The 12,577-nt window shown below is 34.2% G+C and overlaps 1 pseudogene; it reads right to left on the reverse strand.

Annotated features, from left to right (window-relative positions):
- Positions 1-667: 667 nt before the first annotated feature.
- LOC103746241 lies at positions 668-1,298 on the reverse strand (annotated as a pseudogene).
- Between the last annotated feature and the right edge of the window lie 11,279 nt (positions 1,299-12,577).

A 12,577-nucleotide genomic window follows, 5' to 3' on the forward strand; every position in this document is an offset into this window, starting at 1 on the left:
TGATCACCATGAGTTCCATGACAGCCTGAGACACATGAGTCCCAAGCCTGCTGATAGTATACAGGGAAGGCATGTCTCTAAAGATTAGTAAATATAAATGAATGAATGAATGAATGAATGAAAAATAAATAAATAAATTGAACATAACATGGAAATATATCTGTTTGAGAATTCAAAGAATCTATATTTTTAAATATCCAAAGTGTGTATGTATATATGAAAGCAGAAGTGAAGTGAAACTGTCTAATGGCAGTAAGTGGACTAAGAGGAGGAGGAGAAGAAAGGAGACGATGAAGAAGTATAGAGGGATATAGGCAAAGTACATTATACATTTATATGAAAATGTCCTTACAAAACCCATTACCATATACAGTGAATACATGCTGAAATATTTTATTAGTGTGTAATACATCACTGATATAAGGAAGTACTAGCATGTTATTATAAGTAGTGTGGATATAAACAACATTATGGAACTATACATTTTTTTGGAGTTTTGGAGATATTTTATTTAGAAAAAGATCAACGTCACAGATTTAAAATTTAATTCTTTTTCTTTTTAAATGGCTTGGTAACTAGACATAAAGTAGCTCTGGATGCTAAAACTATTTACATACAGAATACAAAATAAATACACAATAACTGAAAAATAATGTTATCCATGGGTTCATTTTGTGCTCCTACTGTTCATGTTCTGCTGCATTTTTCATTGCCTTTTGTAAATCCTTATCTTTCTTGCTTTCAAGTCTACTTTGGGCTCTGCTTTTACCCACTGTATTTCTACTGGCTTTTCCTCAGCTGATATAACAAACACATCTTCAGTGGGATCATGTGGAAAAAATAGTTTTTGGCTCTTTCTCCCTCAGTTTCTGAACATCTTTCACTTGCTGTTTCTCTCTGTACTTTGCAGCCGTGATGGACCTTATGACACATCGATATATGTTTGGGGACTGATAGTGAGGATTTTCATATAAAGTTGGTCCTTCAAAAATCTTTATGAGATTTAAGACAAAACTAGGTCCTATTTCTACAAGAGTGGCATATTATTCTATGATCTGAAAGTTTCGAAACCATATTCTATTATCCAAAATGGTGAAAGTAAACACATGGTCCACAAATGGCTGACTCTTGGGATGACACAGCGGTGTACTAAAAATTTGAATTAAGAGTTCTTTCAACAAAGAATAATGTGGTAATTGATCAAAAACAGGCTCAAAAGACAAAAGGGGGCAAGAACCTTTCAAACAATTGCCAGTCATCTTTAGTACAGCCAGGGTATGAATATTTTGAACCAAGAATTTGGCGTGATACAATTATCACATATTCCTACCAGCAGTAAACAAAGAGTTCTTTCACACACAGATCTCCACCTCCTTTCCTTCCTCATCAGTATTTCCTTTATTTTCTTGATGATACATATTATTTATTATTCCTGGGGGTAAATAGAATTCCATTATAATTTTAAATTTCTTTTTCTAGATAGCTAACCTTGTTGAACTTGTTTTCATGTATATATTGTTTATTTGCACTTGCTTTCCTGTAATGAGTTAAATTAGACCATGGTGTAGGAAAGTTTATTGTGGTGCTGAATTTACTTTAGAAGAATTTTATGAAGATTTTTTTGCAACTTTATTAATTAAAGAAATTAGCTTGCTGTTTATTTTTATTGTGTCCTTGTTTTGGTTTGAGAATAATATTTAATTGTATACTGAATTTGTAAGTGTTCCTTCCTTTTTGATAGTCTGTGGGTTATTTTGAGGAGCACTGATAATAGTCCTTAAAGAGGAGTAGAAGTTAACAGTGAATCCTTTCATGCCAGATCTAGACCTTCCTTTTCTGTGAGATTATGTTTTATTCCTCTTTCAATCTTGATGTTCATTATTGATTTGTTCAAATTGTTTAAGTCTCCTTGGCTCAAATTTAGTTGATTACATGTGTTTAGAACTATATTAGTTTCGTTTTAGATTTTTCTAATCTATTGGTGTATAAGATTTTTTTTTTTTAAATCACAATTCCCTGGGGCTGGAGAGATGGCTCAGCAGTTAAGAACACTGAATGTACTTGCAGAAGACCCAAGTTCAGATCCCAGCACCCACATGGCAGGTAACAACTATCTGTAACTCCAGTTCTAGGGGATCCGTCGCCCTCTTCTGACCTCCACGGGTATTGAATGACATGGGTGAACTTCCATACATGCAGGCAATACACACATACACAAAAAATAAAAGTAATAAAATATTTTAAAAGTCACAGCTCCCTAATAATCATGTGGATCTCAGTGGTACCTGTGATGTTACTACTTTTTGTCTCTAATTATATTGATGTTTCTTTTGAGTGTTTTATCTAATAGCTTGTCAATCTTACTTTTATGCTCAAGTAATCAATTATTTATTACATTGACAGACACCATTCCCTCTTCATGCAGAATTTTTTATATATTTTCTGTTTTCTGGTTTAGACACTTCAATTTTCCCTTTCTCATTTAATTTCCTGGTCTAGGATCACATGTAAAATTTTGAATGGTAGTAGTAACAGATGAGATTACTCTCTTATTGCTGACCTTGAAAAAAAATGTGTTCATTTATTCACTATTGAGGATATTAACTAGACTTTTTCATAAATGACTTGTCACTTTTTGGAGCTTGTCCTCTATTCTTACTATAGCTAATATTTCTAAAACTCACATTTTTTTTAATTGCATCATTTGAGATTTACCTTAATTATGTTAAAGTGGGAGTATTAAAACAATTATTGCATCTTGGGATAAATTTTACATGATTGTGGTTAATAATCATTTTAACATGTTGCTGGCTTGGGTTATTGTATTTTGTTGGGGGTTTTCCCATCTGAATTCATGAAAGTGATTGTTTTGTACTGGATTCTTTGTCTGCCTTTGCTCTCAGGGTATACGTGACCTCATCAAATGAGTTAGGAAATAGCCCATCTTGGGGTCATTTGAATGAGAAATGTCACCCATTCGCTCACATATTTGAACACCTGGTCAGTTGGTGGTACTATCTGAGAGATGTTTCGGGTTCTTTAGGAGGTGTGACCTTGAAGTATGTAGCATGTCACTGGGTCAGGCTCTGGGATTTCATAGCCTTTCCCCATTCAGCTTTCCATTTCTCTACTTCTGCCTGGAGACATGAGCTCTGAGATTTCTGTTCCAGCCACTCTTGCTGCCATGTCTTCCCCACAATTACAGATTCATCCTCATGAATCATAAGCTAAAATAAACTTTTCCTTCTGTAAATTACCTTGGTCATGATATTTGACTGTAGTCACAAAAAGTAATTAAGTAATATAATCTTCTTCAATTCTGAAAAAGATATGAGAAAAAATATGGATAATTAATTATTCTTTAAAAGTTTTGGAGAAAATACTATTGATGCTACATTGTTGTGGACTTTGTGTGTGTGTGTGTGTGTGCGTGCGCACGCGTGTGTGTGTGTGTGTGAAATTTAGTTGTTAATTCAATGATTACATTTCATATAAGTCTCTTTCAGATTTTTTTTTATACTTTGAACCATTATTTTGAATTTGCTCAAACTTAGGTTACCAATTTGATGATATACTTAAAGGTCCACAATATACCTGAGAATTTTTAAATAATTTTTTTATTATTTTTATTTTATGTGTATGTGTATATTGCCTGTGTGTAGATAAGTGCACCTATGTTGCACAATGCCTGCAGAGGACAGAAGAGGCTGTTGGATCCCCTGGAACTGGAGTTTAGGGCAGTTGTTAGCTGCCGTGTGGGTGCTGGGATTCAAACCTGGGTCTTCTGCAAAAACAACCAGTGTTCTTAACCGCTGAGCTATCGCTCCAGCCCCAATATACTTGAGAATTTAAATCAGCAAAAATATCTCCCCCTTGAGCCAAAAGTAACTAAAAAATGCAAAACAGTCCTCACATTTCACACATTTTACTCAACGAAAGCAAGCACATAAGACATCATATTCAAAACACTGTATATCATGCTCATGGTCACAATGCCCTAGAAATACAGAAAATATTTCAATAGCTTTGATGTCCTAAAGAGTTTTCATTGATGAATTTAATTTTTTTGACTGATTTACCTTCTTATCAGTACTGATATATCTTCTATTTTTCTCCTGCTTAAACTTGTTTTAGACAATATTTATAGTGAGTATCTCCTTAAATATCTGTATCTACTTATCTATCTATCATCTGTCTATCATCTATCTATCCATCATCTATCTATCTACCTTACATTTGTATATTAAGATTGAAAATTCCCTTCTTTAGTGTCACAGATTCATAGATGGAATGAAATTGTTACACAAGATGAATTATTGGCTTATATAAGATTGTGTTAATGAGATATTTGCTACATTTGTGCTGATATGACTTAAATGATATTGTAGAAGTTCAATTAATTATATAATGGGATGAGACAATTGAAACTTTAGGATGTGGTTAGGATATTTTAAACTTGAAAGTTTTTCATTCTCTAAACTTTTGAATCTGTGTGTATTTTGTTATATATTATTTTTTCTAATGATAGTGACAAAATACACTTAAAAAGCACCTTAAGGGAGAATGATTTACTTTGGCTTACATTGGCATTAAGAGTGTTTGTTGTATGGTTAGGTTATGTCAAGGCAGCAGTCAGGAAGTACAGAGCTCCAGAGGAAATGGTGCTGTGTTATAACCCACAAGCTCCCCAACACACAATTAGCTACTTAACCCAGCTGAGCTTCAACTGCTGAAGGGTCAAGAACCCTTTAAAAAAGCAACATCATCTGGTAACCTAGTGGGGATAAGAATTTTAAAAAGATTTCAAGTTTAAGAGGGACTGAGAATGAGTGGGAATGGCTTCTACAGACAAAGGTTGTCAAGTAACACATAGGGACCTAAATTCTGTGACTACAGGGAACTGAGCTCTGCCAATGGCCTTATGAATTTAGATGATAAGTCATCTCTACATTCCTCAGAAAGGAACATAGCGAAGATCAACCTTGGTTTCAGCATTTTGAGACTCAGATATCTGACATACACATAGTTTAAGATGATATACTTGCTTTACTAACTTTGTTTTGCTTAAATTTTTTATACAAGTGAAGAAAATCAATACATATTTTGTAGATTACTGCTTTTGAAAATGTGGTTTATGAAGCCTTTGGTGTCACAGAATTTTTAGCAGATTTTCAAGGTCAAAGTTATTTTCATAATAATGCTCTAATTTTATTTTTGCTGGGCTGACATTTGCACATACAGTGTGAAAACAGCATTGAATACAAACGCTTTGTCTTTGGCTTGTGATATTCATACATACTTATGAGAGAAAAACATAAATAAACATTTTAACTTTATAGTTTATTTGATGAAGGATTAAAAATATTTTCTTGTTAAATATTAACAATAGAGTACATGTATTCTTAACAGTCTACATTATAATGGGGGTATTTAAATGAGAGGAGGGAGGATAAAAATTGAAGTTTGAACCATTTCCCTATCAACATTATTGAAATTAGACAAATTTCTTTATAAAACCTAGTACATAATCGTTATTGGTAGAGTTGGGAGCTCAACTAGTGACTTATAAATAAATGCTATTTTTACATAAAAACAATTAAAAAATTATGTTCATTCATCTATGGGTATGGGCACGTATTTCCTTGAAAGTGAAATAAGTAAGTCTGTGGTTTGAAAGAAAACAAACCATTTTCCCATGGATAAAATTTGACCTTCCCAGTGGAAATCAGACTTTTGGAAAACTTGTATCTATCTCTGTAGTCTTGACAGCTTCTCAACATTAAAAGACTTAACTAATGAACTGGTGATAGAGCTTCTGACCATGACCTTTTTTTGTTATTCTACAAAGACGTTTTAATATTTAGATGTTCTACATAACTCAGAGGAAGAGTATTTTTCAATTAAGGAATGCATGATTTTTTCAGATAGTGTGTGTTGTGTGTGCTTGAAAGTTCTTTTCCAATTTGGAAAGTAGATGAATAGATTTTAACGTACATGGTTTCTGATTCCACAGTGTAAGCATCCTTGTAAGGAATGATAACATAGGTAGTTTTGACCTAATATAAAATATGAATATTCACAATTACCCCAATAGGATTCTTATAAGTGTTCCAGCCATTTATAAATAAAAATCATTTAGGTCATATTTTGTCCAGATGCCTCAACAAAACAAGACAGTCAAATAGAGTGCATGCAGAAGTATCCAGCAAAGAGCCTGGAGAGATGGCTAAGTTGTTCCAGAGGATCCAGGTTCAGTTCCAAGCAGCCATGACTGCTCTTCCCAGAGGACCCAGGCCCAACATGGAGGTTTACAACCATCTCTAACTCCAGTTCCGTGGGATCCAGTGCCCTCTTCTGGCCTCCTCAGGCATTGCACAGATATGATGCATTCCAGTCTAAACACACATAAATAAAGCAAAATTAAAATTAAAGAAATTACCCAGCAGAAATGAATTAAGAAAGCATAGACTTTTGAAATATAGTAAAATGTCATTTTCTAGTTTATTTCAGAGATTTTCTAAAACTTCTTTCTTCATTTTGTATTTCCCTGATGACTTTGAACATTTAAAACCATATTTCTCAGCCATTTGATTTTCATCTTTACAGTAACCCCTATTCAGCACCTTGTCCCAATTTTTAATTGGATTGTTTGTTTTTCTAATGTTTAGTTTACAGAGTCATTTATATATTCTTGATACTAACCCTCTGTTTGAGGTATAGCTTGAAAAGACTTCTTTCCCATTTTTGTAAATTTACTCTTCACTAAAATGTCCATGTCCTTTGTTGTAAAGAAGCTTTTTAGTTTCATGAGGCGGAATTTATCAATTGTTGGACTTAATGCTTGGGCTATAGAAGTCCTTTTCAGAATGTCCTTTCCTGTACATTCGAGTGTATTCCATGCTTTCTCCTCTATCAGATTCATGATATCTGCCTTTATGTTGAGGTCCCTGATTCATTGGAGTGCATGATGAGAGATAGGATTTGAATTACATTCCTCTACATGTAGCGATCAAGTTATACCAGCATCATTTACTGAACACGCAATCTTAACTCCAGGATGTATTTGTGGCTCTTTGGTCAAAAATCAGGTAAATGCGTTGATGTAAATGTGGGTCTGCAGGACTGGAGAGATGGCTCATTGGTTAAGAGCACTGAGTGTTTTTGCAGGGGACCTGGATTCGACTCCCAGAACCCACATGGCTGTTAACAACCATCTACAACTCCATTTTTAGGGCATCTGATGCCCTCTTTTGACCTTTGCCTTGAGGCAGAACTGAGTTGTTTAAAATAAAACAACAGTTAATGCACAAAAGGTATTTTATGCTACATGATTTGACTGGTTGGCTTAATTAGGTAGGAAATTATGTTTTGCTTAAAGACTGTCTTTGCTTCAACAATAAAACATATTTTTGAAAAAGTTTATTTTCTGTTCTTAAAAAGGATTACCTTCTGTTCCTAATTTCTTCTTCTAGACTAATATGACTAGGGGCTCTGTAATTTACACAGTGTATCTTTTCCATGGCATTTTGTTCTGGCTATTCTAGAGTGGAAGTTCAATATGTCTCAGTGGATGCAACTCAGACTTTTTTTATTCTACCATGTGTGAATTTGAATCCTATTTCTTCCATTCATTTACTCATTCTTTCAATAGCACAACTCCTGCTCATTTAAGATTTAGATCTTATTGAAGTAAATAGCCAAGAGAGAAGACTTATGAAATATTAAATATTTGGCGTGCCTTCTTCAAGGAACAACCTCTAAGATTTAAAGTGGCAATACATACAATTTTTCAGGGGGAGGGAGCACACATTAAAGACTAACACCTAAGAAAGACAGACAGTGGTATGATGGGAAAAAAGAAAGTGAAGTAACATGAGCTAACAAGATAGTCTTTGAAACAAGGAAGTGATTCTTTATGTACTTGCATCTTTCAGACATTGGATGTGGTGAACTTCATGAAAGATTTTGTGAGCTTAAAGAAAGGATCACCTGTCAATATTTGGAAGCAGTTGGTGAAATGACACATAGAGCTATGTGAATCTTTAGGGACCTTCCAATTATATCCATTCATTTATACTGAGGATCAGGAAAAATTTATCTGAGCTGACAACTAAAAATTAAAGATGTAAATGAGTCTGTGAGATGAGTACTGGGATCTATGTGCTTTTTTTCAAATGTATATTATCAAGAAAAAATCATCAATGAATATTTAGAAATCTGAATAAATATTGAAGTTAGATTTAGAATTAGAAGAAAAAAATGACAGATAAGAGAAAGGATAAATAAAGTAGATATCTCCTCTCTACAATGCTAAGCATTTACATGCAAAATCTATGTGACTTTGAGCAAATGATTTCACCCCACTGTGTTTTATGTTTTAGCTCCATAAGCTATGAAGAAAGTATCACTGTTTTCAAAAGATTATTCTACAGATTGAAAGAGTTAATTTGTGTTGATCCAAGCATGATGCCTGGTAAGTGGTAGGTATGCTTCTATATCTCAACATGAAAGGCAGTATTTACTCTTAACCATTGAAATGATAGGTTAGGTAATTATAATTTGAATGAAAATCAGGAATGCCCCACCCTTTAATTATAGGTATTTTAGCATTTTTAGTATTTTACCTCAAATGTGTCTTCAAAAGTTAGCAAGAAACTACAACGTTGTGAGATAATGTGATTCAGATGAAGGGATGTGTGCTGGAGCTATGGCTTAGCCATTATATCCTCAGGCATATAATCTAAATATCAGAGGAGAGAACATAGGGGAAGATAAGCTGCATGTAGAGTGAAAGGCAAAAAAAGACCTAGTCATTAAAGATACAGTTGTCCTGATTCACAATTTAATAAACCTGAGAATGGATTTGGTTTTCTTTTTTTAAAAAGTGTTTTTAAAGAGTATTTTGTGTATTGTGCAAATAAGAAAATAATCTTGGTTTTGTTTTTTTGTTTGTTTGTTTGTTTTGCCTTTTACTCAAAGCCAAATGTAATGACTATAACGTTTTTGTAATTAAAAATTATATTGTTTAATTTTTTTTCTTCAACAGTTTTTTAAATATTCCAGCAGTGTTTATTTGATCAAAGTAAAGTACATGTTCCATCACTATAAACTGCAGTTTTTCACACATACACATTTTTATGATGTGCCAATATTTTGCATTCTATATAAAATATTTGGTTTGAAACAAAATTAAAAGCTCTCTATTTTGTTTCCTATCTTCTCCCTTGTTGTCTTGCACCTACTGAAGACATTTTATTCTGATTTCTGTAAGGCTGATTTCCCAGACATCTAAATGGTATGGAGGAAACCAGGGAATAGTATATGATTTACGACGGCTAGGGCATAAACAGTAAACCCAACTTTGGCTAGTGTCATTGAGAACTTGGAACCATGAGCAAAGAAATTTCAGGAGGTGGCAGTGAATCTATATTCCCATTTATCAAAAGCAAACATGGAAGGTTACATACATCATAAACTATTGGAGGTTAAAGACTACATACATCATAAACTATTGGAGGTTAAAGACTAATTTAAACATAACTACTAATAAAAAGCATGCATCATGAATAGCTATCAATTTTCTATGTAGTGTAAATATGTACTCGATGGCTCAAATATCCACCATCAGCATCATGAATCTGTTCTTACTATAGGGGTTATTTGCATAGCCATCAAAGATGGATTAGTAAATACTGACATCACAATGTTGACACATGCAAGGGTGGGGAGAAGCCACAGCTGTACTTCTACTTTCCCCCAAATCTTATAATTGTGGGAGGTAACAAGCGAGATTTTGAAAAGAAATTCAAATTCAACTTGGAAGGGAGTTGTATAAGCCACATTTCCCACTCTTGGGCTGATCTTTCTGGTATATTTCAATGACAGGAAAAGATCATAAAAGGTGTCCCTAAATTAGCAGTGTCTCTCCAGACATTCTTGTTCTATCAAACTGCATCACTGGTTTAATGAAGGACGTCTATTTACAAGTATGTGCTGAATCCCATCATTAATCTCATCATTAATGTTTTTCCTGAAAGTTTCCCGAAATTTGTAGCCTCAGGTCCCAGATCTGAGTGTATTTGGAAAATGGATTCAGCCCCTCAAAGATGAGATGGCTCTGGAAAAGATTATGCCTTTATTTTTCCCAACAAAAGGTAGGTAAGAGGTAGAATGTTTGCTTTTGTGATTCTGGGTGGAGGAAGAAAAAAGAAGGAAGTTAGGGTAAAGGGAGAGAAGATGAAGGTTTACCTCTGTAAGGATAACTTAGATTCAACATAAAAGGCAGAAAAATCCATTGATACTTCCCCTTTTTATATAGATTTAAAAAAATATTAGGATTCTATGTTTGCTCATAGCTTGAGAAAATGGATCAGAGTATAGCAATTAGGCTCACAAAAATATACAGAAAAAAAAATCTATCTAGTCTCAACTGACAGAGCTGAACACTGAAAATCTGCCAAGTTAGTCCAAAGTAATACAGAGAAATGTACAGACTTCAACATATAATTAATTTGAGTCCTTTTTACCCCTAGTACCCTGTTTCATTCCACGTCATTCTCCCAATTGGAACTTTCTTCTTCCCAACAACTGCCCTACACATTTTCACAAGTTTTTGTGTGTGACCCATTTAGTTGAATTCTTGTTGCTTGAACGACCATGGGTGAGGAATTCTTAACTGGAAAATGAACAACTAATGAATGGCTACAGCACTCAAGAAAATGACACATCTTGCTGCAGACACAATTAACAGCCTATAGTCTCTCATAGAAGAATGGAGCCTCATGAAACCTTTCCCTTTACTTGATGCAATGTTCAAAGGCCCAATTTATGAAGACCTTCTGCAAGTAACTACAGCTGCAGAGATTTGATGAGTACAACGGCTGTGTCGTTTCCAAAAGACACTGTTTCACAACCCTCCTCAACCTCTGGCTCCTACATTTTTCCACTGATTATTCTGCAGTGTTCTCTGAGCCTTGAGTGTGGGGCTGACATAGATATCCAATTTAATGACAGGCACTTTAAAGTTATTTATTTTCTGCACTTTGACCAGTTGTGAGTTTCTGTATCAACTTATATCTACTTTGAAAAGAAGCTTCTTTGATAAGGGCTTGGAGCTGCACTAATCCATGAGTATGAAGACAAATATACATATGACAGTGTGACACCATTTCCATTTAGGACCACAGTAGTAATAGCTTCTCCCATAGGGCCTATGACCTCTCCATGTGTAAGTTCTTGGCCAAGTTTACAATACTTGGTATGGGTTCTCTCCTGTGGAGTGAGCCATAAATCCAATCAGGAAGAAATGAGTTACCACAATAACATTTATACTAGTGTTACACAACATACTAGACTGGTCATTATGGTAGGCCACAGGATTCACTGCTTGTTAAGACTATTGTTGCCTTTTTCATTAAATGCAAATATTTAGGATTCACTACAACCACTTGTTTTGATATATGCAAACATATTAAAGAGGACATGCAATCTGAGATTTGGTCCCCTCGCTTAATATAATCCTTTCCAATTCCGTCAATTTCCCATGAGTTTCACAATTTCGTTTTTCTTAACAGCTGAGTAAATTTTCATCGTATATATTCCATATATGGAATCTCATGTATTTCATATTTGTCACATCTTTATAATCCATCTTCCTTGATGAACATATAGGCACATTCCATTTCCTTGTTGTTGTAAACATACATTAACATGTATGTGCTAACATGTCTATAGTAAGATGTAGATCATATTTGGTTCATGCCCAGGAGAGATATAACTGAGTCAAAGGTATTTCTAGTTTTAATTTTTTGAATAATGTTCAAATCTAATCCCATAGTAGTTGTACTAGTTTAGTCTTCTTCCAGCTTTGGATAAAAGTGCTTCTTTTCCCACTGTGTCAACAGAATTTGTTTTCTTTATCAAAGTCACTGTGACTGTGGTAAGATGGAATCTAAAACTGGTTTTAATGGGATTATCTTTGATGACTAAACACATTTAAACATAAAATATGTATTGTTCATTGCTTTTATTATGTTGAGATACATCTGCCCCCTGCATCCCGAGTTTCTCCATGGCTTCTATTATGAAGGGATATTGGATTTGTTAAAGGCCTTTTTCTGCATCTAATGAGATGATCACGTGTTTTCTGTCCTTGAGTCTGTTTATGTGGTAGAATAAACTTATTGATTTACATATGCTGAATCATCCCTGAACTTTGGAATGAAGCCAACTTGAGCATGACAAATAATAATTTTTTGAGGCAGAGTTTCCCTGTAGACCCAATGGGTCTATAACCCACTATATATACTAGGCTGACCTGGCTCTCACGGAGATCCACCTGCCTCTGCCTCCTGAGTCCAAGGATTAAAGTAATATGCCACCACACCCAGCTTGGAGGATAATCTTTTTAATGTGCTCTTACACTCAGCTTATGAGTATTTTATTGAGAACATTTGTGTAAATGTTCGTCATAGCAATTGGATTATCATTGTTTTTCTTTTAGTGTCATTGCTGTAGTTGGATATTTTTTGGTTTGGGTGTCCAGAAAATAAAGGGTATATAAAAGTTTGTAAGTGAA

The sequence above is a fragment of the Nannospalax galili genome, unplaced genomic scaffold (genome assembly GCF_000622305.1).
Source record: "Nannospalax galili isolate Female #2095 unplaced genomic scaffold, S.galili_v1.0 scaffold3, whole genome shotgun sequence".
Lineage (NCBI taxonomy): Eukaryota > Metazoa > Chordata > Mammalia > Rodentia > Spalacidae > Nannospalax > Nannospalax galili.